At 49.1% G+C, this 26537-nt stretch overlaps 30 non-coding genes and 1 pseudogene across 30 annotated transcripts; all 31 read right to left on the reverse strand.

Annotated features, from left to right (window-relative positions):
* Positions 1-70: 70 nt before the first annotated feature.
* Positions 71-234, reverse strand: LOC135007718 (U1 spliceosomal RNA). Its single transcript, XR_010207643.1, has one exon. It is a non-coding gene; the product is annotated as a U1 spliceosomal RNA (small nuclear RNA).
* A 671-nt stretch (positions 235-905) lies between these two features.
* Positions 906-1068, reverse strand: LOC135007826 (U1 spliceosomal RNA). The gene has a single exon (XR_010207740.1). It is a non-coding gene; the product is annotated as a U1 spliceosomal RNA (small nuclear RNA).
* Positions 1069-1220: 152 nt separating this feature from the next.
* LOC135007676 (U1 spliceosomal RNA) lies at positions 1221-1384 on the reverse strand. The gene has a single exon (XR_010207603.1). It is a non-coding gene; the product is annotated as a U1 spliceosomal RNA (small nuclear RNA).
* A 673-nt stretch (positions 1385-2057) lies between these two features.
* LOC135007788 (U1 spliceosomal RNA) lies at positions 2058-2220 on the reverse strand. The gene has a single exon (XR_010207710.1). It is a non-coding gene; the product is annotated as a U1 spliceosomal RNA (small nuclear RNA).
* Positions 2221-2372: 152 nt separating this feature from the next.
* LOC135007696 (U1 spliceosomal RNA) lies at positions 2373-2536 on the reverse strand. The gene has a single exon (XR_010207622.1). It is a non-coding gene; the product is annotated as a U1 spliceosomal RNA (small nuclear RNA).
* Positions 2537-3207: 671 nt separating this feature from the next.
* On the reverse strand, positions 3208-3370 carry LOC135007804 (U1 spliceosomal RNA). The gene has a single exon (XR_010207726.1). It is a non-coding gene; the product is annotated as a U1 spliceosomal RNA (small nuclear RNA).
* Positions 3371-3522: 152 nt separating this feature from the next.
* Positions 3523-3686, reverse strand: LOC135007705 (U1 spliceosomal RNA). Its single transcript, XR_010207631.1, has one exon. It is a non-coding gene; the product is annotated as a U1 spliceosomal RNA (small nuclear RNA).
* A 671-nt stretch (positions 3687-4357) lies between these two features.
* On the reverse strand, positions 4358-4520 carry LOC135007827 (U1 spliceosomal RNA). The gene has a single exon (XR_010207741.1). It is a non-coding gene; the product is annotated as a U1 spliceosomal RNA (small nuclear RNA).
* A 152-nt stretch (positions 4521-4672) lies between these two features.
* Positions 4673-4836, reverse strand: LOC135007677 (U1 spliceosomal RNA). The gene has a single exon (XR_010207604.1). It is a non-coding gene; the product is annotated as a U1 spliceosomal RNA (small nuclear RNA).
* A 673-nt stretch (positions 4837-5509) lies between these two features.
* Positions 5510-5672, reverse strand: LOC135007789 (U1 spliceosomal RNA). The gene has a single exon (XR_010207711.1). It is a non-coding gene; the product is annotated as a U1 spliceosomal RNA (small nuclear RNA).
* Positions 5673-5824: 152 nt separating this feature from the next.
* Positions 5825-5988, reverse strand: LOC135007697 (U1 spliceosomal RNA). The gene has a single exon (XR_010207623.1). It is a non-coding gene; the product is annotated as a U1 spliceosomal RNA (small nuclear RNA).
* A 671-nt stretch (positions 5989-6659) lies between these two features.
* Positions 6660-6822, reverse strand: LOC135007797 (U1 spliceosomal RNA). Its single transcript, XR_010207719.1, has one exon. It is a non-coding gene; the product is annotated as a U1 spliceosomal RNA (small nuclear RNA).
* Positions 6823-6974: 152 nt separating this feature from the next.
* On the reverse strand, positions 6975-7138 carry LOC135007733 (U1 spliceosomal RNA). The gene has a single exon (XR_010207657.1). It is a non-coding gene; the product is annotated as a U1 spliceosomal RNA (small nuclear RNA).
* A 671-nt stretch (positions 7139-7809) lies between these two features.
* On the reverse strand, positions 7810-7972 carry LOC135007757 (U1 spliceosomal RNA). Its single transcript, XR_010207681.1, has one exon. It is a non-coding gene; the product is annotated as a U1 spliceosomal RNA (small nuclear RNA).
* Positions 7973-8124: 152 nt separating this feature from the next.
* On the reverse strand, positions 8125-8288 carry LOC135007698 (U1 spliceosomal RNA). Its single transcript, XR_010207624.1, has one exon. It is a non-coding gene; the product is annotated as a U1 spliceosomal RNA (small nuclear RNA).
* Positions 8289-8959: 671 nt separating this feature from the next.
* LOC135007805 (U1 spliceosomal RNA) lies at positions 8960-9122 on the reverse strand. Its single transcript, XR_010207727.1, has one exon. It is a non-coding gene; the product is annotated as a U1 spliceosomal RNA (small nuclear RNA).
* A 152-nt stretch (positions 9123-9274) lies between these two features.
* LOC135007706 (U1 spliceosomal RNA) lies at positions 9275-9438 on the reverse strand. The gene has a single exon (XR_010207632.1). It is a non-coding gene; the product is annotated as a U1 spliceosomal RNA (small nuclear RNA).
* A 671-nt stretch (positions 9439-10109) lies between these two features.
* LOC135007828 (U1 spliceosomal RNA) lies at positions 10110-10272 on the reverse strand. Its single transcript, XR_010207742.1, has one exon. It is a non-coding gene; the product is annotated as a U1 spliceosomal RNA (small nuclear RNA).
* Positions 10273-10424: 152 nt separating this feature from the next.
* LOC135007678 (U1 spliceosomal RNA) lies at positions 10425-10588 on the reverse strand. The gene has a single exon (XR_010207605.1). It is a non-coding gene; the product is annotated as a U1 spliceosomal RNA (small nuclear RNA).
* A 673-nt stretch (positions 10589-11261) lies between these two features.
* Positions 11262-11424, reverse strand: LOC135007817 (U1 spliceosomal RNA). The gene has a single exon (XR_010207736.1). It is a non-coding gene; the product is annotated as a U1 spliceosomal RNA (small nuclear RNA).
* A 152-nt stretch (positions 11425-11576) lies between these two features.
* LOC135007699 (U1 spliceosomal RNA) lies at positions 11577-11740 on the reverse strand. The gene has a single exon (XR_010207625.1). It is a non-coding gene; the product is annotated as a U1 spliceosomal RNA (small nuclear RNA).
* Positions 11741-12432: 692 nt separating this feature from the next.
* LOC135007822 (U1 spliceosomal RNA) lies at positions 12433-12574 on the reverse strand (annotated as a pseudogene).
* A 152-nt stretch (positions 12575-12726) lies between these two features.
* Positions 12727-12890, reverse strand: LOC135007735 (U1 spliceosomal RNA). Its single transcript, XR_010207659.1, has one exon. It is a non-coding gene; the product is annotated as a U1 spliceosomal RNA (small nuclear RNA).
* A 672-nt stretch (positions 12891-13562) lies between these two features.
* Positions 13563-13725, reverse strand: LOC135007773 (U1 spliceosomal RNA). Its single transcript, XR_010207696.1, has one exon. It is a non-coding gene; the product is annotated as a U1 spliceosomal RNA (small nuclear RNA).
* Positions 13726-13877: 152 nt separating this feature from the next.
* LOC135007748 (U1 spliceosomal RNA) lies at positions 13878-14041 on the reverse strand. The gene has a single exon (XR_010207672.1). It is a non-coding gene; the product is annotated as a U1 spliceosomal RNA (small nuclear RNA).
* Positions 14042-14712: 671 nt separating this feature from the next.
* On the reverse strand, positions 14713-14875 carry LOC135007752 (U1 spliceosomal RNA). Its single transcript, XR_010207676.1, has one exon. It is a non-coding gene; the product is annotated as a U1 spliceosomal RNA (small nuclear RNA).
* A 152-nt stretch (positions 14876-15027) lies between these two features.
* On the reverse strand, positions 15028-15191 carry LOC135007725 (U1 spliceosomal RNA). The gene has a single exon (XR_010207650.1). It is a non-coding gene; the product is annotated as a U1 spliceosomal RNA (small nuclear RNA).
* Positions 15192-15862: 671 nt separating this feature from the next.
* Positions 15863-16025, reverse strand: LOC135007815 (U1 spliceosomal RNA). Its single transcript, XR_010207734.1, has one exon. It is a non-coding gene; the product is annotated as a U1 spliceosomal RNA (small nuclear RNA).
* A 152-nt stretch (positions 16026-16177) lies between these two features.
* On the reverse strand, positions 16178-16341 carry LOC135007724 (U1 spliceosomal RNA). The gene has a single exon (XR_010207649.1). It is a non-coding gene; the product is annotated as a U1 spliceosomal RNA (small nuclear RNA).
* Positions 16342-16987: 646 nt separating this feature from the next.
* On the reverse strand, positions 16988-17150 carry LOC135007799 (U1 spliceosomal RNA). The gene has a single exon (XR_010207721.1). It is a non-coding gene; the product is annotated as a U1 spliceosomal RNA (small nuclear RNA).
* Positions 17151-17302: 152 nt separating this feature from the next.
* Positions 17303-17466, reverse strand: LOC135007709 (U1 spliceosomal RNA). The gene has a single exon (XR_010207635.1). It is a non-coding gene; the product is annotated as a U1 spliceosomal RNA (small nuclear RNA).
* Between the last annotated feature and the right edge of the window lie 9071 nt (positions 17467-26537).

The following is a 26537-nucleotide window of genomic DNA, read 5'->3' on the forward strand; positions in this document are numbered from 1 at the left end:
AACTCTCGAAAGAGGAACAAGGCTAGAGGAAGATCTGAGACAAAGAAATCTGATTTTTACCAGAGTTGACCAAAAGAAAGCACAAACACAGTCCCCCACTACCACAAATAATGCAGTTGAGTTTCCCACATTTGGGGAAATCACAGGGGTCAGCATACCCAGAATGCAATGAATGAACCTCACCCTGGGAGAACAATCTTCATGACCATGGTATCTCCTATGCAAAATAAGTATGATTTGGGATAGGGCTGGGGAGGGCCGCTGCTCAGGCACATCTCTGTCAAGTAAAGGAGATTCAACTGAGGCAGCACAAGGGAACTCTCATCTGGGGACAACAACTGCAGGGAGAACACATATTTTCAGATGAACATGGGAGGGCAGAAGGCTGCCTAATACTGAAGCACCCCCAAACAACAAACCAAATGCAACAACTAGTGCAAGCATTCCTGGGGGAAGGCCTGCAGCAGATGGTTTTGCATATGGTGATGTCATCCAAGCAGTGGGTCAAAGTTGGCTTCAACCCTCGTCTGCATATGAAAAGAAAAAAGGGATGTGCAGGGCATGGCGTCCTTTTGTGGCGCTTGGATGACCCCTAATTCGCATTAAACATCTCCACCCTCCTTCGGTGTGGGGCTCATGTTGGCTATGCCCCAGCCCCTGAAGCATTCAAGATGATTTCTTGCAGCAGCTGGGCACTGTAACAGCTCCAGAGCTGCTCTGTAAAACATGTAAAAGGGTGTGGGCCCTGCAGCACTACCTGTAGTATGCATTGTGCGTTGGAAGGCACAAAGTAAGCAGACGGGAGAGGTCAGGATAGTGCGCAAGGGCATAGAAGGGAGCGGCTCAAGAAAAGAGAAGTGGAAACAGACAGCAAACTAGGCTGGAGAAAGACCTGAGACAAAGAGATCTGAATTATATGAGAGCCGACCAGAGGAAACACAAATTATGCCGTCAAGTGTCCCACATTTGGGGAAATCGCAGGAGCAGCACACCCAGAGTGCAATGGGTGAGCCTTGCCCTGGGAGAAGCACCTTCCTGATCATAGTATCTCACCTGGCAGGTAAATAGGAGTTGGGCTAGAGCTGGGGAGGGTCGCTGCTCGTGCACCCCCCTGTCAAGTGAAGGAGATCCAACTGAGGCAGCACAAGGGAACTCTCGAAAGAAGAACAAGGCTAGAGGAAGATCTGAGACAAAGAAATCTGACTTTTACCAGAGCTGACCAGAGGAAAGCACAAACACAGTCCCCCACTACCACAAATAATGCAGTTGAGTTTCCCACATTTGGGGAAATCACAGGGGTCAGCATACCCAGAATGCAATGAATGAACCTCACCCTGGGAGAACAATCTTCATGACCATGGTATCTCCTATGCAAAATAAGTATGATTTGGGATAGGGCTGGGGAGGGCCGCTGCTCAGGCACATCTCTGTCAAGTAAAGGAGATTCAACTGAGGCAGCACAAGGGAACTCTCATCTGGGGACAACAACTGCAGGGAGAACACATATTTTCAGATGAACATGGGAGGGCAGAAGGCTGCCTAATACTGAAGCACCCCCAAACAACAAACCAAATGCAACAACTAGTGCAAGCATTCCTGGGGGAAGGCCTGCAGCAGATTGATTTGCATATGGTAATGCCATCCAAGCAGTGGGTCAAAGTTGGCTTCAACCCTCGTCTGCATATCAAAAAAGAGAAAAGGGGCGTGCAGGGCATGGCGGCCTTTTGCGGCGCTTGGATGACCTCTAGTTCGCATTAAACACCTCCACCCTCCTTCGGTGTGGGGCTCATGTTGGCTATGCCCCAGCCCCTGAAGCATTCAAGCTGATTTCTTGCAGCAGCTGGGCACTGTAACAGCTCCAGAGCTGCTCTGTAAGGCAAGTAAAAGGGTGTGGGCCCTGCAGCACTACCTGTAGTTTGCATTGTGCATTGGAAGGCACAAAGTAAGCAGACGGGAGAAGTCAGGATAGTGCGCAAGGGCATAGAAGGGAGCGGCTCAAGAAAAGAGAAGTGGAAACAGACAGCAAACTATACTGGAGAGAGACCTGAGACAAAGAGATCTGAATTATACGAGAGCCGACCAGGGGAAACACAAATTATGCAGTCAAGTGTCCCACATTTGGGGAAATTGCAGGAGCAGCACACCCAGAGTGCAATGGGTGAGCCTTGCCCTGGGAGTAGCACCTTCATGATCATAGTATCTCACCTGGCAGGTAAGTAGGAGTTGGACTAGAGCTGGGGAGGGTCGCTGCTCGGGCACCCCCCTGTCAAGTGAAGGAGATCCAACTGAGGCAGCACAAGGGAACTCTCGAAAGAAGAACAAGGCTAGAGGAAGATCTGAGACAAAGAAATCTGACTTTTACCAGAGCTGAGCAGAGGAAAGCACAAACACAGTCCCCCACTACCACAAATAATGCAGTCGAGTTTCCCACATTTGGGGAAATCACAGGGGTCAGCATACCCAGAATGCAATGAATGAACCTCACCCTGGGAGAACAATCTTCATGACCATGGTATCTCCTATGCAAAATAAGTATGATTTGGGATAGGGCTGGGGAGGGCCGCTGCTCAGGCACATCTCTGTCAAGTAAAGGAGATTCAACTGAGGCAGCACAAGGGAACTCTCATCTGGGGACAACAACTGCAGGGAGAACACATATTTTCAGATGAACATGGGAGGGCAGAAGGCTGCCTAATACTGAAGCACCCCCAAACAACAAACCAAATGCAACAACTAGTGCAAGCATTCCTGGGGGAAGGCCTGCAGCAGATTGATTTGCATATGGTAATGCCATCCAAGCAGTGGGTCAAAGTTGGCTTCAACCCTCGTCTGCATATGAAAAGAGAAAAGGGGCGTGCAGGGCATGGCGGCCTTTTGCGGCGCTTGGGTGACCCTTAGTTCGCATTAAACACCCCCACCCTCCTTCGGTGTGGGGCTCATGTTGGCAATGCCCCAGCCCCTGAAGCATTCAAGCTGATTTCTTGCAGCAGCTGGGCACTGTAACAGCTCCAGAGCTGCTCTGTGAGGCAAGTAAAAGGGTGTGGGCCCTGCAGCACTACCTGTAGTTTGCATTGTGTGTTGGAAGGCACAAAGTAAGCAGACGGGAGAAGTCAGGATAGTGCGCAAGGGCATAGAAGGGAGCGGCTCAAGAAAAGAGAAGTGGAAACAGACAGCAAACTAGGCTGGAGAGAGACCTGAGACAAAGAGATCTGAATTATACGAGAGCCGACCAGGGGAAACACAAATTATGCAGTCAAGTTTCCCACATTTGGGGAAATCACAGGGGCAGCACACCCAGAGTGCAATGGGTGAGCCTTGCCCTGGGAGAAGCACCTACATGATCATAGTATCTCACCTGGCAGGTAAGTAGGAGTTGGGCTAGAGCTGCGAAGGGTCGCTGCTCGGGTACCCCCCTGTCAAGTGAAGGAGATCCAACTGAGGCAGCACAAGGGAACTCTCGAAAGAGGAACAAGGCTAGAGGAAGATCTGAGACAAAGAAATCTGATTTTTACCAGAGTTGACCAGAAGAAAGCACAAACACAGTCCCCCACTACCACAAATAATGCAGTTGAGTTTCCCACATTTGGGGAAATCACAGGGGTCAGCATACCCAGAATGCAATGAATGAACCTCACCCTGGGAGAACAATCTTCATGACCATGGTATCTCCTATGCAAAATAAGTATGATTTGGGATAGGGCTGGGGAGGGCCGCTGCTCAGGCACATCTCTGTCAAGTAAAGGAGATTCAACTGAGGCAGCACAAGGGAACTCTCATCTGGGGACAACAACTGCAGGGAGAACACATATTTTCAGATGAACATGGGAGGGCAGAAGGCTGCCTAATACTGAAGCACCCCCAAACAACAAACCAAATGCAACAACTAGTGCAAGCATTCCTGGGGGAAGGCCTGCAGCAGATGGTTTTGCATATGGTGATGTCATCCAAGCAGTGGGTCAAAGTTGGCTTCAACCCTCGTCTGCATATGAAAAGAAAAAAGGGATGTGCAGGGCATGGCGTCCTTTTGTGGCGCTTGGATGACCCCTAATTCGCATTAAACATCTCCACCCTCCTTCGGTGTGGGGCTCATGTTGGCTATGCCCCAGCCCCTGAAGCATTCAAGATGATTTCTTGCAGCAGCTGGGCACTGTAACAGCTCCAGAGCTGCTCTGTAAAACATGTAAAAGGGTGTGGGCCCTGCAGCACTACCTGTAGTATGCATTGTGCGTTGGAAGGCACAAAGTAAGCAGACGGGAGAGGTCAGGATAGTGCGCAAGGGCATAGAAGGGAGCGGCTCAAGAAAAGAGAAGTGGAAACAGACAGCAAACTAGGCTGGAGAAAGACCTGAGACAAAGAGATCTGAATTATATGAGAGCCGACCAGAGGAAACACAAATTATGCCGTCAAGTGTCCCACATTTGGGGAAATCGCAGGAGCAGCACACCCAGAGTGCAATGGGTGAGCCTTGCCCTGGGAGAAGCACCTTCCTGATCATAGTATCTCACCTGGCAGGTAAATAGGAGTTGGGCTAGAGCTGGGGAGGGTCGCTGCTCGTGCACCCCCCTGTCAAGTGAAGGAGATCCAACTGAGGCAGCACAAGGGAACTCTCGAAAGAAGAACAAGGCTAGAGGAAGATCTGAGACAAAGAAATCTGACTTTTACCAGAGCTGACCAGAGGAAAGCACAAACACAGTCCCCCACTACCACAAATAATGCAGTTGAGTTTCCCACATTTGGGGAAATCACAGGGGTCAGCATACCCAGAATGCAATGAATGAACCTCACCCTGGGAGAACAATCTTCATGACCATGGTATCTCCTATGCAAAATAAGTATGATTTGGGATAGGGCTGGGGAGGGCCGCTGCTCAGGCACATCTCTGTCAAGTAAAGGAGATTCAACTGAGGCAGCACAAGGGAACTCTCATCTGGGGACAACAACTGCAGGGAGAACACATATTTTCAGATGAACATGGGAGGGCAGAAGGCTGCCTAATACTGAAGCACCCCCAAACAACAAATCAAATGCAACAACTAGTGCAAGCATTCCTGGGGGAAGGCCTGCAGCAGATTGATTTGCATATGGTAATGCCATCCAAGCAGTGGGTCAAAGTTGGCTTCAACCCTCGTCTGCATATCAAAAAAGAGAAAAGGGGCATGCAGGGCATGGCGGCCTTTTGCGGCGCTTGGATGACCTCTAGTTCGCATTAAACACCTCCACCCTCCTTCGGTGTGGGGCTCATGTTGGCTATGCCCCAGCCCCTGAAGCATTCAAGCTGATTTCTTGCAGCAGCTGGGCACTGTAACAGCTCCAGAGCTGCTCTGTAAGGCAAGTAAAAGGGTGTGGGCCCTGCAGCACTACCTGTAGTTTGCATTGTGCATTGGAAGGCACAAAGTAAGCAGACGGGAGAAGTCAGGATAGTGCGCAAGGGCATAGAAGGGAGCGGCTCAAGAAAAGAGAAGTGGAAACAGACAGCAAACTATACTGGAGAGAGACCTGAGACAAAGAGATCTGAATTATACGAGAGCCGACCAGGGGAAACACAAATTATGCAGTCAAGTGTCCCACATTTGGGGAAATTGCAGGAGCAGCACACCCAGAGTGCAATGGGTGAGCCTTGCCCTGGGAGTAGCACCTTCATGATCATAGTATCTCACCTGGCAGGTAAGTAGGAGTTGGACTAGAGCTGGGGAGGGTCGCTGCTCGGGCACCCCCCTGTCAAGTGAAGGAGATCCAACTGAGGCAGCACAAGGGAACTCTTGAAAGAGGAACAAGGCTAGAGGAAGATCTGAGACAAAGAAATCTGACTTTTACCAGAGCTGACCAGAGGAAAGCACAAACACAGTCCCCCACTACCACAAATAATGCAGTCGAGTTTCCCACATTTGGGGAAATCACAGGGGTCAGCATACCCAGAATGCAATGAATGAACCTCACCCTGGGAGAACAATCTTCATGACCATGGTATCTCCTATGCAAAATAAGTATGATTTGGGATAGGGCTGGTGAGGGCCGCTGCTCAGGCACATCTCTGTCAAGTAAAGGAGATTCAACTGAGGCAGCACAAGGGAACTCTCATCTGGGGACAACAACTGCAGGGAGAACACATATTTTCAGATGAACATGGGAGGGCAGAAGGCTGCCTAATACTGAAGCACCCCCAAACAACAAACCAAATGCAACAACTAGTACAAGCATTCCTGGGGGAAGGCCTGCAGCAGATGGATTTGCATATGGTGATGTCATCCAAGCAGTGGGTCAAAGTTGGCTTCAACCCTCATCTGCATATGAAAAGAGAAAAGGGACGTGCAGGGCATGGCGGCCTTTTGCGGCGCTTGGATGACCCCTAGTTCGCATTAAACACCTCCACCCTACTTCGGTGTGGGGCTCATGTTGGCTATGCCCCAGCCCATGAAGCATTCAAGCTGATTACTTGCAGCAGCTGGGCACTGTAATAGCTCCAGAGCTGCTCTGTAAGGCAAGTAAAAGGGTGTGGGCCCTGCAGCACTACCTGTAGTTCGCATTGTGCATTGGAAGGCACAAAGTAAGCAGATGGGAGAAGTCAAGATAATGCGCAAGGGCATAGAAGGGAGCGGCTCAAGAAAAGAGAAGTTGAAACAGACAGCAAACTAGGCTGGAGAGAGACCTGAGACAAACAGATCTGAATTATACGAGAGCTGACCAGGGGAAACACAAATTATGCAGTCAAGTTTCCCACATTTGGGGAAATCGCAGGAGCAGCACACCCAGAGTGCAATGGGTGAGCCTTGCCCTGGGAGAAGCACCTTCATGATCATAGTATCTCACTTGGCAGGTAAGTAGGAGTTGGGCTTGAGCTGGGGAGGGTTGATGCTAGGGCACCCCCCTGTCAAGTGAAGGAGATCCAACTGAGGCAGCACAAGGGAACTCTCGAAAGAAGAACAAGGCTAGAGGAAGATCTGAGACAAATAAATCTGACTTTTACCAGAGCTGACCAGAGGAAAGCACAAACACAGTCCCCCACTACCACAAATAATGCAGTCGAGTTTCCCACATTTGGGGAAATCATAGGAGTCAGCATACCCAGAATGCAATGAATGAACCTCACCCTGGGAGAACAATCTTCATGACCATGGTATCTCCTATGCAAAATAAGTATGATTTGGGATAGAGCTGGGGAGGGCCGCTGCTCAGGCACATCTCTGTCAAGTAAAGGAGATTCAACTGAGGCAGCACAAGGGAACTCTCATCTGGGGACAACAACTGCTGGGAGAACACATATTTTCAGATGAACATGGGAGGGCAGAAGGCTGCCTAATACTGAAGCACCCCCAAACAACAAACCAAATGCAACAACTAGTACAAGCATTCCTGGGGGAAGGCCTACAGCAGATGGATTTGCATATGGTGATGTCATCCAAGCAGTGGGTCAAAGTTGGCTTCAACCCTCGTCTGCATATGAAAAGAAAAAAGGGATGTGCAGGGCATGGCGTCCTTTTGTGGCGCTTGGATGACCCCTAATTCACATTAAACATCTCCACCCTCCTTCGGTGTGGGGCTCATGTTGGCTATGCCCCAGCCCCTGAAGCATTCAAGATGATTTCTTGCAGCAGCTGGGCACTGTAACAGCTCCAGAGCTGTTCTGTAAAGCATGTAAAAGGGTGTGGGCCCTGCAGCACTACCTGTAGTATGCATTGTGCGTTGGAAGGCACAAAGTAAGCAGACGGGAGAGGTCAGGATAGTGCGCAAGGGCATAGAAGGGAGCGGCTCAAGAAAAGAGAAGTGGAAACAGACAGCAAACTAGGCTGGAGAAAGACCTGAGACAAAGAGATCTGAATTATACGAGAGCCGACCAGAGGAAACACAAATTATGCAGTCAAGTTTCCCACATTTGGGGAAATCGCAGGAGCGGCACACCCAGAGTGCAATGGGTGAGCCTTGCCCTGGGAGAAGCACCTTCCTGATCATAGTATCTCACCTGGCAGGTAAGTAGGAGTTGGGCTAGAGCTGGGGAGGGTCGCTGCTCGGGCACCCCCCTGTCAAGTGAAGGAGATCCAACTGAGGCAGCACAAGGGAACTCTCGAAAGAAGAACAAGGCTAGAGGAAGATCTGAGACAAAGAAATCTGACTTTTACCAGAGCTGAGCAGAGGAAAGCACAAACACAGTCCCCCACTACCACAAATAATGCAGTCGAGTTTCCCACATTTGGGGAAATCACAGGGGTCAGCATACCCAGAATGCAATGAATGAACCTCACCCTGGGAGAACAATCTTCATGACCATGGTATCTCCTATGCAAAATAAGTATGATTTGGGATAGGGCTGGGGAGGGCCGCTGCTCAGGCACATCTCTGTCAAGTAAAGGAGATTCAACTGAGGCAGCACAAGGGAACTCTCATCTGGGGACAACAACTGCAGGGAGAACACATATTTTCAGATGAACATGGGAGGGCAGAAGGCTGCCTAATACTGAAGCACCCCCAAACAACAAACCAAATGCAACAACTAGTGCAAGCATTCCTGGGGGAAGGCCTGCAGCAGATTGATTTGCATATGGTAATGCCATCCAAGCAGTGGGTCAAAGTTGGCTTCAACCCTCGTCTGCATATGAAAAGAGAAAAGGGGCGTGCAGGGCATGGCGGCCTTTTGCGGCGCTTGGGTGACCCTTAGTTCGCATTAAACACCCCCACCCTCCTTCGGTGTGGGGCTCATGTTGGCAATGTCCCAGCCCCTGAAGCATTCAAGCTGATTTCTTGCAGCAGCTGGGCACTGTAACAGCTCCAGAGCTGCTCTGTGAGGCAAGTAAAAGGGTGTGGGCCCTGCAGCACTACCTGTAGTTTGCATTGTGTGTTGGAAGGCACAAAGTAAGCAGACGGGAGAAGTCAGGATAGTGCGCAAGGGCATAGAAGGGAGCGGCTCAAGAAAAGAGAAGTGGAAACAGACAGCAAACTAGGCTGGAGAGAGACCTGAGACAAAGAGATCTGAATTATACGAGAGCCGACCAGGGGAAACACAAATTATGCAGTCAAGTTTCCCACATTTGGGGAAATCACAGGGGCAGCACACCCAGAGTGCAATGGGTGAGCCTTGCCCTGGGAGAAGCACCTACATGATCATAGTATCTCACCTGGCAGGTAAGTAGGAGTTGGGCTAGAGCTGCGAAGGGTCGCTGCTCGGGTACCCCCCTGTCAAGTGAAGGAGATCCAACTGAGGCAGCACAAGGGAACTCTCGAAAGAGGAACAAGGCTAGAGGAAGATCTGAGACAAAGAAATCTGATTTTTACCAGAGTTGACCAGAAGAAAGCACAAACACAGTCCCCCACTACCACAAATAATGCAGTTGAGTTTCCCACATTTGGGGAAATCACAGGGGTCAGCATACCCAGAATGCAATGAATGAACCTCACCCTGGGAGAACAATCTTCATGACCATGGTATCTCCTATGCAAAATAAGTATGATTTGGGATAGGGCTGGGGAGGGCCGCTGCTCAGGCACATCTCTGTCAAGTAAAGGAGATTCAACTGAGGCAGCACAAGGGAACTCTCATCTGGGGACAACAACTGCAGGGAGAACACATATTTTCAGATGAACATGGGAGGGCAGAAGGCTGCCTAATACTGAAGCACCCCCAAACAACAAACCAAATGCAACAACTAGTGCAAGCATTCCTGGGGGAAGGCCTGCAGCAGATGGTTTTGCATATGGTGATGTCATCCAAGCAGTGGGTCAAAGTTGGCTTCAACCCTCGTCTGCATATGAAAAGAAAAAAGGGATGTGCAGGGCATGGCGTCCTTTTGTGGCGCTTGGATGACCCCTAATTCGCATTAAACATCTCCACCCTCCTTCGGTGTGGGGCTCATGTTGGCTATGCCCCAGCCACTGAAGCATTCAAGATGATTTCTTGCAGCAGCTGGGCACTGTAACAGCTCCAGAGCTGCTCTGTAAAGCATGTAAAAGGGTGTGGGCCCTGCAGCACTACCTGTAGTATGCATTGTGCGTTGGAAGGCACAGAGTAAGCAGACGGGAGAGGTCAGGATAGTGCGCAAGGGCATAGAAGGGAGCGGCTCAAGAAAAGAGAAGTGGAAACAGACAGCAAACTAGGCTGGAGAAAGACCTGAGACAAAGAGATCTGAATTATATGAGAGCCGACCAGAGGAAACACAAATTATGCCGTCAAGTGTCCCACATTTGGGGAAATCGCAGGAGCAGCACACCCAGAGTGCAATGGGTGAGCCTTGCCCTGGGAGAAGCACCTTCCTGATCATAGTATCTCACCTGGCAGGTAAATAGGAGTTGGGCTAGAGCTGGGGAGGGTCGCTGCTCGTGCACCCCCCTGTCAAGTGAAGGAGATCCAACTGAGGCAGCACAAGGGAACTCTCGAAAGAAGAACAAGGCTAGAGGAAGATCTGAGACAAAGAAATCTGACTTTTACCAGAGCTGACCAGAGGAAAGCACAAACACAGTCCCCCACTACCACAAATAATGCAGTTGAGTTTCCCACATTAGGGGAAATCACAGGGGTCAGCATACCCAGAATGCAATGAATGAACCTCACCCTGGGAGAACAATCTTCATGACCATGGTATCTCCTATGCAAAATAAGTATGATTTGGGATAGGGCTGGGGAGGGCCGCTGCTCAGGCACATCTCTGTCAAGTAAAGGAGATTCAACTGAGGCAGCACAAGGGAACTCTCATCTGGGGACAACAACTGCAGGGAGAACACATATTTTCAGATGAACATGGGAGGGCAGAAGGCTGCCTAATACTGAAGCACCCCCAAACAACAAACCAAATGCAACAACTAGTGCAAGCATTCCTGGGGGAAGGCCTGCAGCAGATTGATTTGCATATGGTAATGCCATCCAAGCAGTGGGTCAAAGTTGGCTTCAACCCTCGTCTGCATATCAAAAAAGAGAAAAGGGGCGTGCAGGGCATGGCGGCCTTTTGCGGCGCTTGGATGACCTCTAGTTTGCATTAAACACCTCCACCCTCCTTCGGTGTGGGGCTCATGTTGGCTATGCCCCAGCCCCTGAAGCATTCAAGCTGATTTCTTGCAGCAGCTGGGCACTGTAACAGCTCCAGAGCTGCTCTGTAAGGCAAGTAAAAGGGTGTGGGCCCTGCAGCACTACCTGTAGTTTGCATTGTGCATTGGAAGGCACAAAGTAAGCAGACGGGAGAAGTCAGGATAGTGCGCAAGGGCATAGAAGGGAGCGGCTCAAGAAAAGAGAAGTGGAAACAGACAGCAAACTATACTGGAGAGAGACCTGAGACAAAGAGATCTGAATTATACGAGAGCCGACCAGGGGAAACACAAATTATGCAGTCAAGTGTCCCACATTTGGGGAAATTGCAGGAGCAGCACACCCAGAGTGCAATGGGTGAGCCTTGCCCTGGGAGTAGCACCTTCATGATCATAGAATCTCACCTGGCAGGTAAGTAGGAGTTGGGCTAGAGCTGGGGAGGGTCGCTGCTCGGGCACCCCCCTGTCAAGTGAAGGAGATCCAACTGAGGCAGCACAAGGGAACTCTTGAAAGAGGAACAAGGCTAGAGGAAGATCTGAGACAAAGAAATCTGACTTTTACCAGAGCTGACCAGAGGAAAGCACAAACACAGTCCCCCACTACCACAAATAATGCAGTCGAGTTTCCCACATTTGGGGAAATCACAGGGGTCAGCATACCCAGAATGCAATGAATGAACCTCACCCTGGGAGAACAATCTTCATGACCATGGTATCTCCTATGCAAAATAAGTATGATTTGGGATAGGGCTGGTGAGGGCCGCTGCTCAGGCACATCTCTGTCAAGTAAAGGAGATTCAACTGAGGCAGCACAAGGGAACTCTCATCTGGGGACAACAACTGCAGGGAGAACACATATTTTCAGATGAACATGGGAGGGCAGAAGGCTGCCTAATACTGAAGCACCCCCAAACAACAAACCAAATGCAACAACTAGTACAAGCATTCCTGGGGGAAGGCCTGCAGCAGATGGATTTGCATATGGTGATGTCATCCAAGCAGTGGGTCAAAGTTGGCTTCAACCCTCATCTGCATATGAAAAGAGAAAAGGGGCGTGCAGGGCATGGCGGCCTTTTGCGGCGCTTGGATGACCCCTAGTTCGCATTAAACACCTCCACCCTCATTCGGTGTGGGGCTCATGTTGGCTATGCCCCAGCCCCTGAAGCATTCAAGCTGATTTCTTGCAGCAGCTGGGCACTGTAACAGCTCCAGAGTTGCTCTGTAAGTCAAGTAAAAGGGTGTGGGCCCTGCAGCACTACCTGTAGTTCGCATTGTGCGTTGGAAGGCACAAAGTAAGCAGACGGGAGAAGTCAGGATAGTGCGCAAGGGCATAGAAGGGAGCGGCTCAAGAAAAGAGAAGTGGAAACAGACAGCAAACTAGGCTGGAGAGAGACCTGAGACAAAGAGATCTGAATTATATGAGAGCCGACCAGGGGAAACACAAATTATGCAGTCAAGTTTCCCACATTTGGGGAAATCAAAGGGGCAGCACACCCAGAGTGCAATGGGTGAGCCTTGCCCTGGGAGAAGCACCTACATGATCATAGTATCTCACCTGGCAGGTAAGTAGGAGTTGGGCTAGAGCTGGGGAGGGTCGCTGCTCGGGCACCCCCCTGTCAAGTGAAGGAGATCCAACTGAGGCAGCACAAGGGAACTCTCGAAAGAAGAACAAGGCTAGAGGAAGATCTGAGACAAAGAAATCTGACTTTTACCAGAGCTGACCAGAGGAAAGCACAAACACAGTCCCCCACTACCACAAATAATGCAGTCGAGTTTCCCACATTTGGGGAAATCACAGGGGTCATTATACCCAGAATGCAATGAATGAACCTCACCCTGGGAGAACAATCTTCATGACCATGATATCTCCTATGCAAAATAAGTATGATTTGGGATAGGGCTGGGGAGGGCCGCTGCTCAGGCACATCTCTGTCAAGTAAAGGCGATTCAACTGAGGCAGCACAAGGGAACTCTCATCTGGGGACAACAACTGCAGGGAGAACACATATTTTCAGATGAACATGGGAGGGCAGAAGGCTGCCTAATACTGAAGCACCCCCAAACAACAAACCAAATGCAACAACTAGTGCAAGCATTCCTGGGGGAAGGCCTGCAGCAGATGGATTTGCATATGGTGATGTCATCCAAGCAGTGGGTCAAAGTTGGCTTCAACCCTCGTCTGCATATGAAAAGAAAAAAGGGATGTGCAGGGCATGGCGGCCTTTTGCGGCGCTTGCATGACCCCTAATTCGCATTAAACACCTCCACCCTCCTTCGGTGTGGGGCTCATGTTGGCTATGCCCCAGCACCTGAAGCATTCAAGCTGATTTCTTGCAGCAGCTGGGCACTGTAAACAGCTCCAGAGCTGCTCTGTAAGGCAACTAAAAGGGTGTGGGCCCTGCAGCACTACCTGTAGTTCGCATTGTGCGTTGGAAGGCACAAAGTAAGCAGACGGGAGTAGTCAGGATAGTGCGCAAGGGCATAGAAGGGAGCGGTTCAAGAAAAGAGAAGTGGAAACAGACAGCAAACTAGGCTGGAGAGAGACCTGAGACAAAGAGATCTGAATTATACGAGAGCCGACCAGAGGAAACACAAATTATGCAGTCAAGTGTCCCACATTTGGGGAAATCGCAGGAGCAGCACACCCAGAGTGCAATGGGTGAGCCTTGCCCTGGGAGAAGCACCTTCCTGATCATAGTATCTCACCTGGCAGGTAAGTAGGAGTTGGGCTAGAGCTGGGGAGGGTCGCTGCTCGGGCACCCCCCTGTCAAGTGAAGGAGATCCAACTGAGGCAGCACAAGGGAACTCTCGAAAGAAGAACAAGGCTAGAGGAAGATCTGAGACAAAGAAATCTGACTTTTACCAGAGCTGACCAGAGGAAAGCACAAACACAGTCCCCCTCTACCACAAATAATGCAGTCGAGTTTTCCACATTTGGGGAAATCACAGGGGTCATCATACCCAGAATGCAATGAATGAACCTCACCCTGGGAGAACAATCTTCATGACCATGATATCTCCTATGCAAAATAAGTATGATTTCGGATAGGGCTGGGGAGGGCCGCTGCTCAGGCACATCTCTGTCAAGTAAAGGCGATTCAACTGAGGCAGCACAAGGGAACTCTCATCTGGGGACAACAACTGCAGGGAGAACACATATTTTCAGATGAACATGGGAGGGCAGAAGGCTGCCTAATACTGAAGCACCCCCAAACAACAAACCAAATGCAACAACTAGTACAAGCATTCCTGGGGGAAGGCCTGCAGCAGATGGATTTGCATATGGTGATGTCATCCAAGCAGTGGGTCAAAGTTGGCTTCAACCCTCGTCTGCATATGAAAAGAAAAAAGGGATGTGCTGGGCATGGCGTCCTTTTGTGGCGCTTGGATGACCCTTAATTCGCATTAAACATCTCCACCCTCCTTCGGTGTGGGGCTCATGTTGGCTATGCCCCAGCCCGTGAAGCATTCAAGATGATTTCTTGCAGCAGCTGGGCACTGTAACAGCTCCAGAGCTGTTCTGTAAAGCATGTAAAAGGGTGTGGGCCCTGCAGCACTACCTGTAGTATGCATTGTGCGTTGGAAGGCACAAAGTAAGCAGACGGGAGAGGTCAGGATAGTGCGCAAGGGCATAGAAGGGAGCGGCTCAAGAAAAGAGAAGTGGAAACAGACAGCAAACTAGGCTGGAGAAAGACCTGAGACAAAGAGATCTGAATTATACGAGAGCCGACCAGAGGAAACACAAATTATGCAGTCAAGTTTCCCACATTTGGGGAAATCGCAGGAGCAGCACACCCAGAGTGCAATGGGTGAGCCTTGCCTTGGGAGAAGCACCTTCCTGATCATAGTATCTCACCTGGCAGGTAAGTAGGAGTTGGGCTAGAGCTGGGGAGGGTCGCTGCTCGGGCACCCCCCTGTCAAGTGAAGGAGATCCAACTGAGGCAGCACAAGGGAACTCTCGAAAGAAGAACAAGGCTAGAGGAAGATCTGAGACAAAGAAATCTGACTTTTACCAGAGCTGAGCAGAGGAAAGCACAAACACAGTCCCCCACTACCACAAATAATGCAGTCAAGTTTCCCACATTTGGGGAAATCACAGGGGTCAGCATACCCAGAATGCAATGAATGAACCTCACCCTGGGAGAACAATCTTCATGACCATGGTATCTCCTATGCAAAATAAGTATGATTTGGGATAGGGCTGGGGAGGGCCGCTGCTCAGGCACATCTCTGTCAAGTAAAGGAGATTCAACTGAGGCAGCACAAGGGAACTCTCATCTGGGGACAACAACTGCAGGGAGAACACATATTTTCAGATGAACATGGGAGGGCAGAAGGCTGCCTAATACTGAAGCACCCCCAAACAACAAACCAAATGCAACAACTAGTGCAAGCATTCCTGGGGGAAGGCCTGCAGCAGATTGATTTGCATATGGTAATGCCATCCAAGCAGTGGGTCAAAGTTGGCTTCAACCCTCGTCTGCATATGAAAAGAGAAAAGGGGCGTGCAGGGCATGGCGGCCTTTTGCGGCGCTTGGGTGACCCTTAGTTCGCATTAAACACCCCCACCCTCCTTCGGTGTGGGGCTCATGTTGGCAATGCCCCAGCCCCTGAAGCATTCAAGCTGATTTCTTGCAGCAGCTGGGTACTGTAACAGCTCCAGAGCTGCTCTGTGAGGCAAGTAAAAGGGTGTGGGCCCTGCAGCACTACCTGTAGTTTGCATTGTGTGTTGGAAGGCACAAAGTAAACAGACGGGAGAAGTCAGGATAGTGCGCAAGGGCATAGAAGGGAGCGGCTCAAGAAAAGAGAAGTGGAAACAGACAGCAAACTAGGCTGGAGAGAGACCTGAGACAAAGAGATCTGAATTATACGAGAGACGACCAGGGGAAACACAAATTATGCAGTCAAGTTTCCCACATTTGGGGAAATCACAGGGGCAGCACACCCAGAGTGCAATGGGTGAGCCTTGCCCTGGGAGAAGCACCTACATGATCATAGTATCTCACCTGGCAGGTAAGTAGGAGTTGGGCTAGAGCTGGGGAGGGTCGCTGCTCGGGTACCCCCCTGTCAAGTGAAGGAGATCCAACTGAGGCAGCACAAGGGAACTCTCGAAAGAGGAACAAGGCTAGAGGAAGATCTGAGACAAAGAAATCTGATTTTTACCAGAGTTGACCAGAAGAAAGCACAAACACAGTCCCCCACTACCACAAATAATGCAGTCGAGTTTCCCACATTTGGGGAAATCACAGGGGTCAGCATACCCAGAATGCAATGAATGAACCTCACCCTGGGAGAACAATCTTCATGACCATGGTATCTCCTATGCAAAATAAGTATGATTTGGGATAGGGCTGGGGAGGGCCGCTGCTCAGGCACATCTCTGTCAAGTAAAGGAGATTCAACTGAGGCAGCACAAGGGAACTCTCATCTGGGGACAACAACTGCAGGGAGAACACATATTTTCAGATGAACATGGGAGGGCAGAAGGCTGCCTAATACTGAAGCACCCCCAAACAACAAACCAAATGCAACAACTAGTGCAAGCATTCCTGGGGGAAGGCCTGCAGCAGATGGATTTGCATATGGTGATGTCATCCAAGCAGTGGGTCAAAGTTGGCTTCAACCCTCGTCTGCATATGAAAAGAAAAAAGGGATGTGCAGGGCATGGTGTCCTTTTGTGGCGCTTGGATGACCCCTCCTTCGGTGTGGGGCTCATGTTGGCTATGCCCCAGCCCCTGAAGCATTCAAGATGATTTCTTGCAGCAGCTGGGCACTGTAACAGCTCCAGAGTTGCTCTGTAAAGCATGTAAAAGGGTGTGGGCCCTGCAGCACTACCTGTAGTATGCATTGTGCGTTGGAAGGCACAAAGTAAGCAGACGGGAGAGGTCAGGATAGTGCGCAACTGCATAGAAGGGAGCGGCTCAAGAAAAGAGAAGTGGAAACAGACAGCAAACTAGGCTGGAGAAAGACCTGAGACAAAGAGATCTGAATTATATGAGAGCCGACCAGAGGAAACACAAATTATGCAGTCAAGTGTCCCACATTTGGGGAAATCGCAGGAGCAGCACACCCAGAGTGCAATGGGTGAGCCTTGCCCTGGGAGAAGCACCTTCCTGATCATAGTATCTCACCTGGCAGGTAAATAGGAGTTGGGCTAGAGCTGGGGAGGGTCGCTGCTCGTGCACCCCCCTGTCAAGTGAAGGAGATCCAACTGAGGCAGCACAAGGGAACTCTCGAAAGAAGAACAAGGCTAGAGGAAGATCTGAGACAAAGAAATCTGACTTTTACCAGAGCTGACCAGAGGAAAGCACAAACACAGTCCCCCACTACCACAAATAATGCAGTCGAGTTTCCCACATTTGGGGAAATCACAGGGGTCAGCATACCCAGAATGCAATGAATGAACCTCACCCTGGGAAAACAATCTTCATGACCATGGTATCTCCTATGCAAAATAAGTATGATTTGAGATAGGGCTGGGGAGGGCCGCTGCTCAGGCACATCTCTGTCAAGTAAAGGAGATTCAACTGAGGCAGCACAAGGGAACTCTCATCTGGGGACAACAACTGCAGGGAGAACACATATTTTCAGATGAACATGGGAGGGCAGAAGGCTGCCTAATACTGAAGCACCCCCAAACAACAAACCAAATGCAACAACTAGTGCAAGCATTCCTGGGGGAAGGCCTGCAGCAGATTGATTTGCATATGGTAATGCCATCCAAGCAGTGGGTCAAAGTTGGCTTCAACTCTCGTCTGCATATGAAAAGAGAAAAGGGGCGTGCAGGGCATGGCGGCCTTTTGCGGCGCTTGGATGACCCCTAGTTCGCATTAAACACCTCCACCCTCCTTCGGTGTGGGGCTCATGTTGGCTATGCCCCAGCCCCTGAAGCATTCAAGCTGATTTCTTGCAGCAGCTGGGCACTGTAACAGACCCAGAGCTGCTCTGTAAGGCAAGTAAAAGGGTGTGGGCCCTGCAGTACTACCTGTAGTTTGCATTGTGCATTGGAAAGCACAAAGTAAGCAGACGGGAGAAGTCAGGATAGTGCGGAGGGCTGGGTCAGTTGATTGTGGGCGAGTTTGTAAGCCATTGGCGGTGGCAGCGGGTATCGGCTCAGAGGCAGTAGCGGGCATTGGCTAAGGGTCATGGGCAGGATTCGGCGGACATTATGGCTGTAGTGCCTCACTAGCCACTGACCTCACCGCACGCCACTGTGGGACAGATGTAACATGCAGAGAGAGGTAGATTTGGGAGGGGGAATGTCCTAGCATAACTGTTAATTGCAGTGTAATACTGTAATTCAGCTGTGCAGCATTTGTGGCTAAATGTCAAAGAAGCCAGTATTTACCCTGCATGCAAAACAATAAATGTATTTGAACATACCTCCCAACTATCCCAATTTTTGCAGGACAGTCACTTTTTTGGGGAATGTCCAGCTAACCCAAACACCCCCCCCCCCCCTTTCCCATGGGGAAGGGGGTGGATGGGGGGTGGAAGGCTCCCTGTAGCTTGTTGCTCTGCAAATATGCACATTGTGGGTAATTCAGACCCGATCGCTAGGGTGTGTTTTTTGCATCCCTGTAATCAGGTAGTTGTCGCCTACAGCGGAAGGGAAAATTTGCTGTGCAGGTGTGTGATCACATGTGCACAAGAGCTGCACAGCTCAGCACTTACTCAGCCATTGAGGTGACGTCACAAATCCTCCCACAAAACGCCGGGTCCCTCCAGTGTTTTTCCGGACACTCCCTAGACACATTCAGTTGCCACCCACACAAACACCCTCTTCTTGTCAATCTTCTTGTGATCTCCGGGCCGTCGCACTTACGCATTGTGGCGCATACGCATGTGCAATGCAAACCAGATTGCCCGCTGGGTGAAAATAAATTGAAGCGATCTGGTCTGAATAAGCCTCAATCTCTATTCACGGGAGACAGAGGGGCTGGGGCATGGCCAGCAGCTCACAGAGCACCTATAATGACAAAAATGGGAGACATGGCTCATGATCGCGATATACCTGCGAAGGTACGCCCTCTACTGATTGACAGGCAGAGGCATTCGTATTTTCTGCGGGGCACCCGGAGAAAATGTAGGCACATGCACAGGATGGACCCTGCGTATATGCCCCCATCCTCTTCATAGTTTTTGCGGTTGGAACGCGTATTACGATCCAAACTGAATTAGGCCCTATGTCTTATATACACGAGCAGTGTGAAAACATCAATCGATGGGGGTAATTCCAAGTTGATCGCAGCAGGAATTTTGTTAGCAGTTGGGCAAAACCATGTGTACTGCAGGGGAGGCAGATATAACATGTGCAGAAAGAGTTAGATTTGGGTGAGTTATTTTGTTTCTGTGCAGGGTAAGCCCCACACATTAATGCCCTTTGGAACATATTATGTCACTCACCACAATATCTGTGATACACTATGCCCTACAGTAAAGCTTCTAATTACTTTTACAAAAACTGCTCAATGCCAAGAGTTTCACGTGCTGGGTGTCATGCTCATTGCCAGGGGTTTCACTCTCTGGGTGTCATGCTCATTGCCAGGGGGAACGCAGTAGGGGGTGTTATATAGTAAGCACCACTATGGCATAGTATATAGCATTATATATATTGTGAGCACTGGTGATGTTGAGTGCAGTAGAGCTGCTGCTGGGTAATTACAATTTACTACAACCACCAATATATTCTGCTGCACTATATATATGCAAAGCTAATTCTGCTGGGTAATTACAATTGACTACAACCACCAATATATTCTGCTGCACTATATCTATATTTGCAAAGCTAATTCTGCTGGGTAATTACAATTGACTACAACCACCAATATATTCTGCTGCACTATATCTATATATGAAAAGCTAATTCTGCTGAGTAATTACAATTGACTACAACCACCAATATATTCTGCTGCACTATATCTATATATGCAAAGCTAATTCTGCTGGGTAATGCAAATTGAAACATTATTGCATAGTATGTGATTTTTAAGTACTTTTTTAAAGTTTTGAATGATATAGACCCAGTTTAATCTTTGTGGAATGCCTGGTTGTTGTTTTTAAGGTAATTTATTGCCTGGCATTTGAGGGGGTGGGGTGTGGTTACAGATTTCAATTATTGGTTTCACTTGTAATAGTCTTCTACTTAAGTCCAATGGTGTAGGCTGTGCAAAGCCGTTTGGCTGTGCATTTATTGATCCAAGCGTGCATTTTTATCAAAGCGTGATAAAATTGACACATAACAGCAGCGTTCAATCAGCGTTAATTTATCTTCAGCTGATATCGATTGTGAATTGACGTTTCTTCTCTTCTTGTCACCTACAGGTAATTACAATTGACTACAACCACCAATATATTCTGCTGCACTATATCTATATATGCAAAGCTAATTCTGCTGGGTAATGCAAATTGAAACATTATCGCATAGTATGTGATTTTTAAGTACTTTTTTAAAGTTTTGAATGATATAGACCCAGTTTAATCTTTGTGGAATGCCTGGTTGTTGTTTTTAAGGTAATTTATTGCCTGGCATTTGAGGGGGTGGGGTGTGGTTACAGATTTCAATTATTGGTTTCACTTGTAATAGTCTTCTACTTAAGTCCAATGGTGTAGGCTGTGCATTTATTGATCTAAGCGTGCATTTTTATCAAAGCGTGATAAAATTGACACATAACAGCAGTGTTCAATCAGCGTTCAATCGAAGTGAAAAAGAAGGAAAACAGAAGCACACCAATCTAACAAAACAAAGAAAACTGAAGAACTAATAACAAATGTGAGTCACTTACTCCTCAGATCACTCACCTCCTGATTGTTGCATCTGATTACATAGCACAGAACTACCTTACTTGGACATTTCATAAACCATCCATTTCACCTACAAATGCCTGTATCTGTATTATTGTAATTTTGTTTTTTAAGCACAGCTGCACCAATGCAATTTTACCTGCAAACACTTAAAACATCTAACATAATTACCATTGCTTCTTAAACCTCTCACAATCCTTTCATTTCTTACACTCCAAATACATTTCTGCACCCACTTTATCTACGCTTTTGACTCATTTCATACTAAATCTACACCCCTTGAGCCTACACTGCTTTTCTCACCTGCATTTCTGCAATTCTTCTGCTCGGATTGCCTTACAGTCTCCTCTCCTACTTCCACTACTTCAACCTATTTACCTACTTAACACTATGTCAAGGTTTTCTTATACTCCCCACATCACTCAGTGTCTACCTAATAATGTATCTTTATCCTTCCCCACTAGTCTCCTCCACCTCCTCCTCTCTCCCCTCCTCTGTCTCCCCTCCATCCCTCTGTTTCCTTCCCCCACCTTTCCTGTTACCCCACTTTCATTCACCTCTGCCCCATGGTCCTGCTACCCCACAACTCAGCCCTGCTCCCTCTCTCCCTTCCCTGTCACCTCCCCACACCCCCATCCACATCACACTGACCTCCCTCCCTGCCCACCTCCTGCAGTTTCCCCTCCTAGCTCAGGCACCCGTACCATCACTACTCTCTCATCATCCCTGCCCTCAAAGTTAATCCCACCTCATCGCTACAGCAACCCTGAAAATCTAATTCACATCTCTCCCACAAACTCATACCCCCTATCCTGTGCCCTCTGGAATGCCAGATCTGTTTGTAACAAACTGGTCCCCACTCATGACCTTTTCATTTCCAACTCCCTACACCTACTAGCCATTACTGAAACTTGGATTATGCCCTCTGACACTACTTCTGCTGCTGCTCTCTCTGCTGGGGGCCTTACATTCACACACACACCCCGACCTGGGGGTCGCCATGGGGGTGGTGTTGGGGTCCTTTTACCTTCTAGTTACTCCTACCAACTCATACCACCAGAACCATCCCTTATATTCTCTACATTTGAGGTCCACACCATATGCCTCTTCCAACCAGTCCATCTTAGAGTAGCTGTCATTTACCGGCCCCCTGGCACTGCTTCCAAATTCATCGACAACTTTGCTTCCTGGCTTCCTCACTTCCTCTCTTCTGACATTCCCACCATTATCCTAGGCGATTTCAACATCCCTATTGACATCCCCACACAATCCCCTGCCTCTAAACTCCTTAACCTCACCTCTTCACTTGGTCTCTCCCAGTGGACCTCCTCACCCTCCCATGTGAATGGGAGCTCACTGGATCTGGTCTTCACTCACCGCTGTGATATTTCTGATTTTTCCAACTCCCCATTTCCCCTCTCTGACCACCACCTGCTCTCCTTCAACCTATCTCTCTCGACTTCCCCATCTCTACCTCCTAAGGCTACCATCACTAAGCGTAACATTGAAGCTATTGACACCACATTCCTTTCCTCCCTGTTTGACTCACTTCTCTCTCCTATTCTCTCTCTCTCATGCCCTGAACAAGCCACTTCCACATACAATGCTTCCCTTACTTCTGCTCTTGACTCTGTTGCTCCACCAACCACTATTCACCCTTGCAAATTAACACCTCAACCCTGGCACACCAAATGCACCAGATATCTGCAAAAATGCTCATGTACTGCTGAGCGACACTGGAGGAAATCACGCTCTAAGGCAGACTTCCTCCATTTCAAACTTATGCTCTCATCCTTCAGTGCTGCCCTTTCTCTTGCTAAACAGTCATACTTCAAGAACCTCATCTCCTCCCAGTCTTCCAACCCCCGGCGCCTCTTTGCCACTCTCAACTCACTCCTCTGCCCACCTCCACCTCGTCTCCCTTCCTCACTCTCTGCTCTTGACTTTGCCACTTACTTCACATCCAAAATTGACTCCATACGTCAGGACATCACATCACACCAGACTATCAGTAACCAGCCTTCTCCCATCCCTTACCAACCCTCCCCATCCCTCGCACCAACTCTGTCATCTTTCTCCCATGCATCTGGAGAGGAAGTCATGGCCCTCATTCGTTCCTGTCCCCTCACCACCTCCCCACTTGACCCTATCCCCTCCCGCCTCCTTTGCCACCTCTCTTCTTCTGCTTGTTCCCATCTTTCCCACCTTCTCAATCTCTCCCTCTCATCAGGCACTGTCCCCTCTGCCTTCAAGCACGCTCTCATCTCTCCTATTCTTAAAAAACCTACCCTTGATCCAAACACTATCTCCAACTACCGACCCATCTCTCTCCTCCCTTTTGCCTCCAAACTCCTTGAGCGTATTGTCTACAACCGCCTTACTTCCTTTCTTTCCTCACACTCACTGCTTGACCCATTCCAGTCTGGCTTCCGTCCTCTCCACTCCACTGAAACTGCCCTTACAAAAGTATGCAATGACCTCCATGCTGCTAAATCTAAGGGACACTACTCTCTACTTATTCTACTTGATCTCTCTGCTGCTTTTGACACTGTGGACCATCCTCTCCTACTGCAAATCCTTCACTCCATTGGTTTGCGTAACACTGCCCTCTCTTGGTTGTCGTCCTACCTTTCTGACCGTTCATTCTCTGTCTCCTCTCATGACTCCACCTCCCCCTCACTTCCACTAACTGTAGGGGTACCCCAAGGTTCTGTCCTTGGTCCTCTTCTCTTCTCTCTCTATACGTCCTCACTAGGTAAGCTCATTAGTTCTTTTGGTTTCCAATATCATCTCTATGCTGATGACACTCAAATCTATCTTTCCTCTCCAGACCTCTCCCCTACTCTCCTCACTCGTATCTCCAACTGTCTCTCTGCTATCTCTTCCTGGATGTCCCAGCGCTTTCTTAAACTTAACATGTCTAAGACCGAGCTGATCATCTTCCCTCCCTCCCGCATAATCTCACCTCCTACAATCTCATTATCTATTGATGGCACTACTATCTCCTCTACCCCCCAAGCGCGCTGTCTTGGAGTAATCCTTGACTCCTCCCTCTCCTTCAAACCACACATTCAGCACCTCTCACAAACCTGCCGTTTTCATCTAAAAAATATTTCCAGGATCAGACCCTTTCTGACCCAGGATGCTACTAAGACTCTTATCCACTCACTGGTCATCTCCAGACTGGACTGCTGTAATCTCTTCCTGACTGGCATTCCTGACAAATACCTCTCTCCACTCCAATCTATCCTCAATGCTGCTGCCCGGCTCATTTTCCTCACCAAACGCACTACGTCCACCTCTCCTCTCTTACTAGTCCTTCACTGGCTCCCCTTCCCTTTCAGAATCCATTTCAAGCTTCTCACACTTGCTTACAAAGCCCTCACCCACTCCTCTCCCATCTACATCTCTGATCTTATCTCGCTTTACACTCCCACCCGTCCTCTTCGCTCTGCTAATGCACACCGACTCTCCTGCCTACGGATTACTTCCTCCCACTCCTACCTCCAAGATTTTTCACGTGCTGCACCACTTTTCTGGAATTCCCTACCTCTCCCCCTCAGACTCTCCACCTCTCTACAAAACTTCAAACGGGCTCTCAAGACCCACTTCTTCACCAAACCCAGCCAAATCTCATCCTAAACCTCTGTTCCATGCTCTCTATGTACCCCATCTGTCTCACCCTGTCTGTCTACCCCTCCCTTTTAGAATGTAAGCTCTCACGAGCAGGGCCCTCTTCCCTCATGTGCTTACTCTTTTCTTACTTTAATAATCTTCAGCTGCACCAAATCCAGCAGTCTTCTGCCACCTGATACTTATTCCAGTGTCATCTGCTGATGTAGCTATGTTTATTTACCCTGTACTTGTCCTATATTGTCGTCAACTGTAAGTTGCTGTTTTCCTGTTTGATTATTTGTTTATGTACTCTGTAATTGGGCACTGCGGAACCCTTGTGGCGCCATATAAATAAAGGATAATAATAATAATAAATAATATAATACATAGCAGTACGGTACAGTAGGCCACTGCTCTACCTACCTCTGTGTCGTCAAGTATACTATCCATCCATACCTGTGGTGCATTTTAGAAAAAAACATGTCTCGGCAGAGCAATCTATAAATCCATCATTTTTCAGACAGCAACAGTGGGTATTGTAATAGTCACCCAATCCATCACTTTTATAGGGTTACATGCACCCACATGCTACAGCCTGTCTCAATAATTTTACTGTCACGCTGTGTGTGTTTGTGTTTTTATTTGGGTATTTTTTGTTGTTGTAGAACTACAGGTACCAGCAAGCCCGTTATTTCCCCGCCTGCTGGTACTTGAGGTTCTCCAAGTACCAGCAAGCGGGGGAGGCTTGCTGGGCCTTGTAGTTCCACAACGAAAAAACAATATTCTTTTTTTACACACATGGCTATCAGCCCGGCACCCACCACCCAGGGGTGCTGGGGACAGCCTCGGGCTTCACCCCTGGCCCTTGGGTGCCTCGAGGGGAGGAACCTCTTGATTTAAGGGGTCCCCACTCCTCCAGGGAACCCCGGCCAGGGGTGACTAGTTGGAGGGGTAATGCCAGGGCCGCAGGGACCTACATAAAAGTGTCCCCCGGCTGTGGCATTATCTCTCTGGCTAGTGGAGCCCGGTGCTGGTTTTAAAAATATGGGGGACCCCTACATCTATTGTCCCACGTATTTTTGGAACCTGGACCGGTCTAAGAGCCCGGTGCTGGTTGTCTAAATACGGGGAACCCCTGTCCAATTTTTCCCCCAGTATTTAAATAACCAGGACCGGCTCAAAGAGCCCGAGGCTGGTTATACTAAGGAGGGGGGGCCTCACGCATTTTTTTTAACCCATTCAGACCCTTCTCCTTTAAGTTAATGGAAGCCCTGGACAACAAAATTGCATTCATGTCCTCCTCCCTCACCCTTCCCAGTCCCAAACACTCATTTTTTTTTTCTTTAAAAATTTATAATATATAACGAGAACAATGAGCAGGCAGGCAGCGGGCATTGGCGGCATCGGACTGAGATAGAAATTAGTGGTGGAGGGCTGGGTCAGTTGATTGTGGGCGAGTTTGTAAGCTATTGGCGGTGGCAGCGGGTATCGGCTCAGAGGCAGTAGCGGGCATTGGCTAAGGGTCATCGGCAGGATTCGGCGGACATTATGGCTGTAGTGCCTCACTAGCCACTGACCTCACCGCACGCCACTGTGGGACAGATGTAACATGCAGAGAGAGGTAGATTTGGGAGGGGGAATGTCCTAGCATAACTGTTAATTGCAGTGTAATACTGTAATTCAGCTGTGCAGCATTTGTGGCTAAATGTCAAAGAAGCCAGTATTTACCCTGCATGCAAAACAATAAATGTATTTGAACATACCTCCCAACTATCCCAATTTTTGCAGGACAGTCACTTTTTTGGGGAATGTCCAGCTAACCCAAACAACCCCCCCCCCCTTCCCATGGGAAAGGGGGGGGGGGGTGGAAGGCTCCCTGTAGCTTGTTGCTCTGCAAATATGCACATTGTGGGTAATTCAGACCTGATCGCTAGGGTGTGTTTTTTGCATCCCTGTAATCAGGTAGTTGTCGCCTACAGCGGAAGGGAAAATTTGCTGTGCAGGTGTGTGATCACATGTGCACAAGAGCTGCACAGCTCAGCACTTACTCAGCCATTGAGGTGACGTCACAAATCCTCCCACAAAACGCCGGGTCCCTCCAGTGTTTTTCCGGA

This window comes from Pseudophryne corroboree, unplaced genomic scaffold, assembly GCF_028390025.1.
Source record: "Pseudophryne corroboree isolate aPseCor3 unplaced genomic scaffold, aPseCor3.hap2 scaffold_221, whole genome shotgun sequence".
Classification (NCBI taxonomy): Eukaryota; Metazoa; Chordata; class Amphibia; order Anura; family Myobatrachidae; genus Pseudophryne; species Pseudophryne corroboree.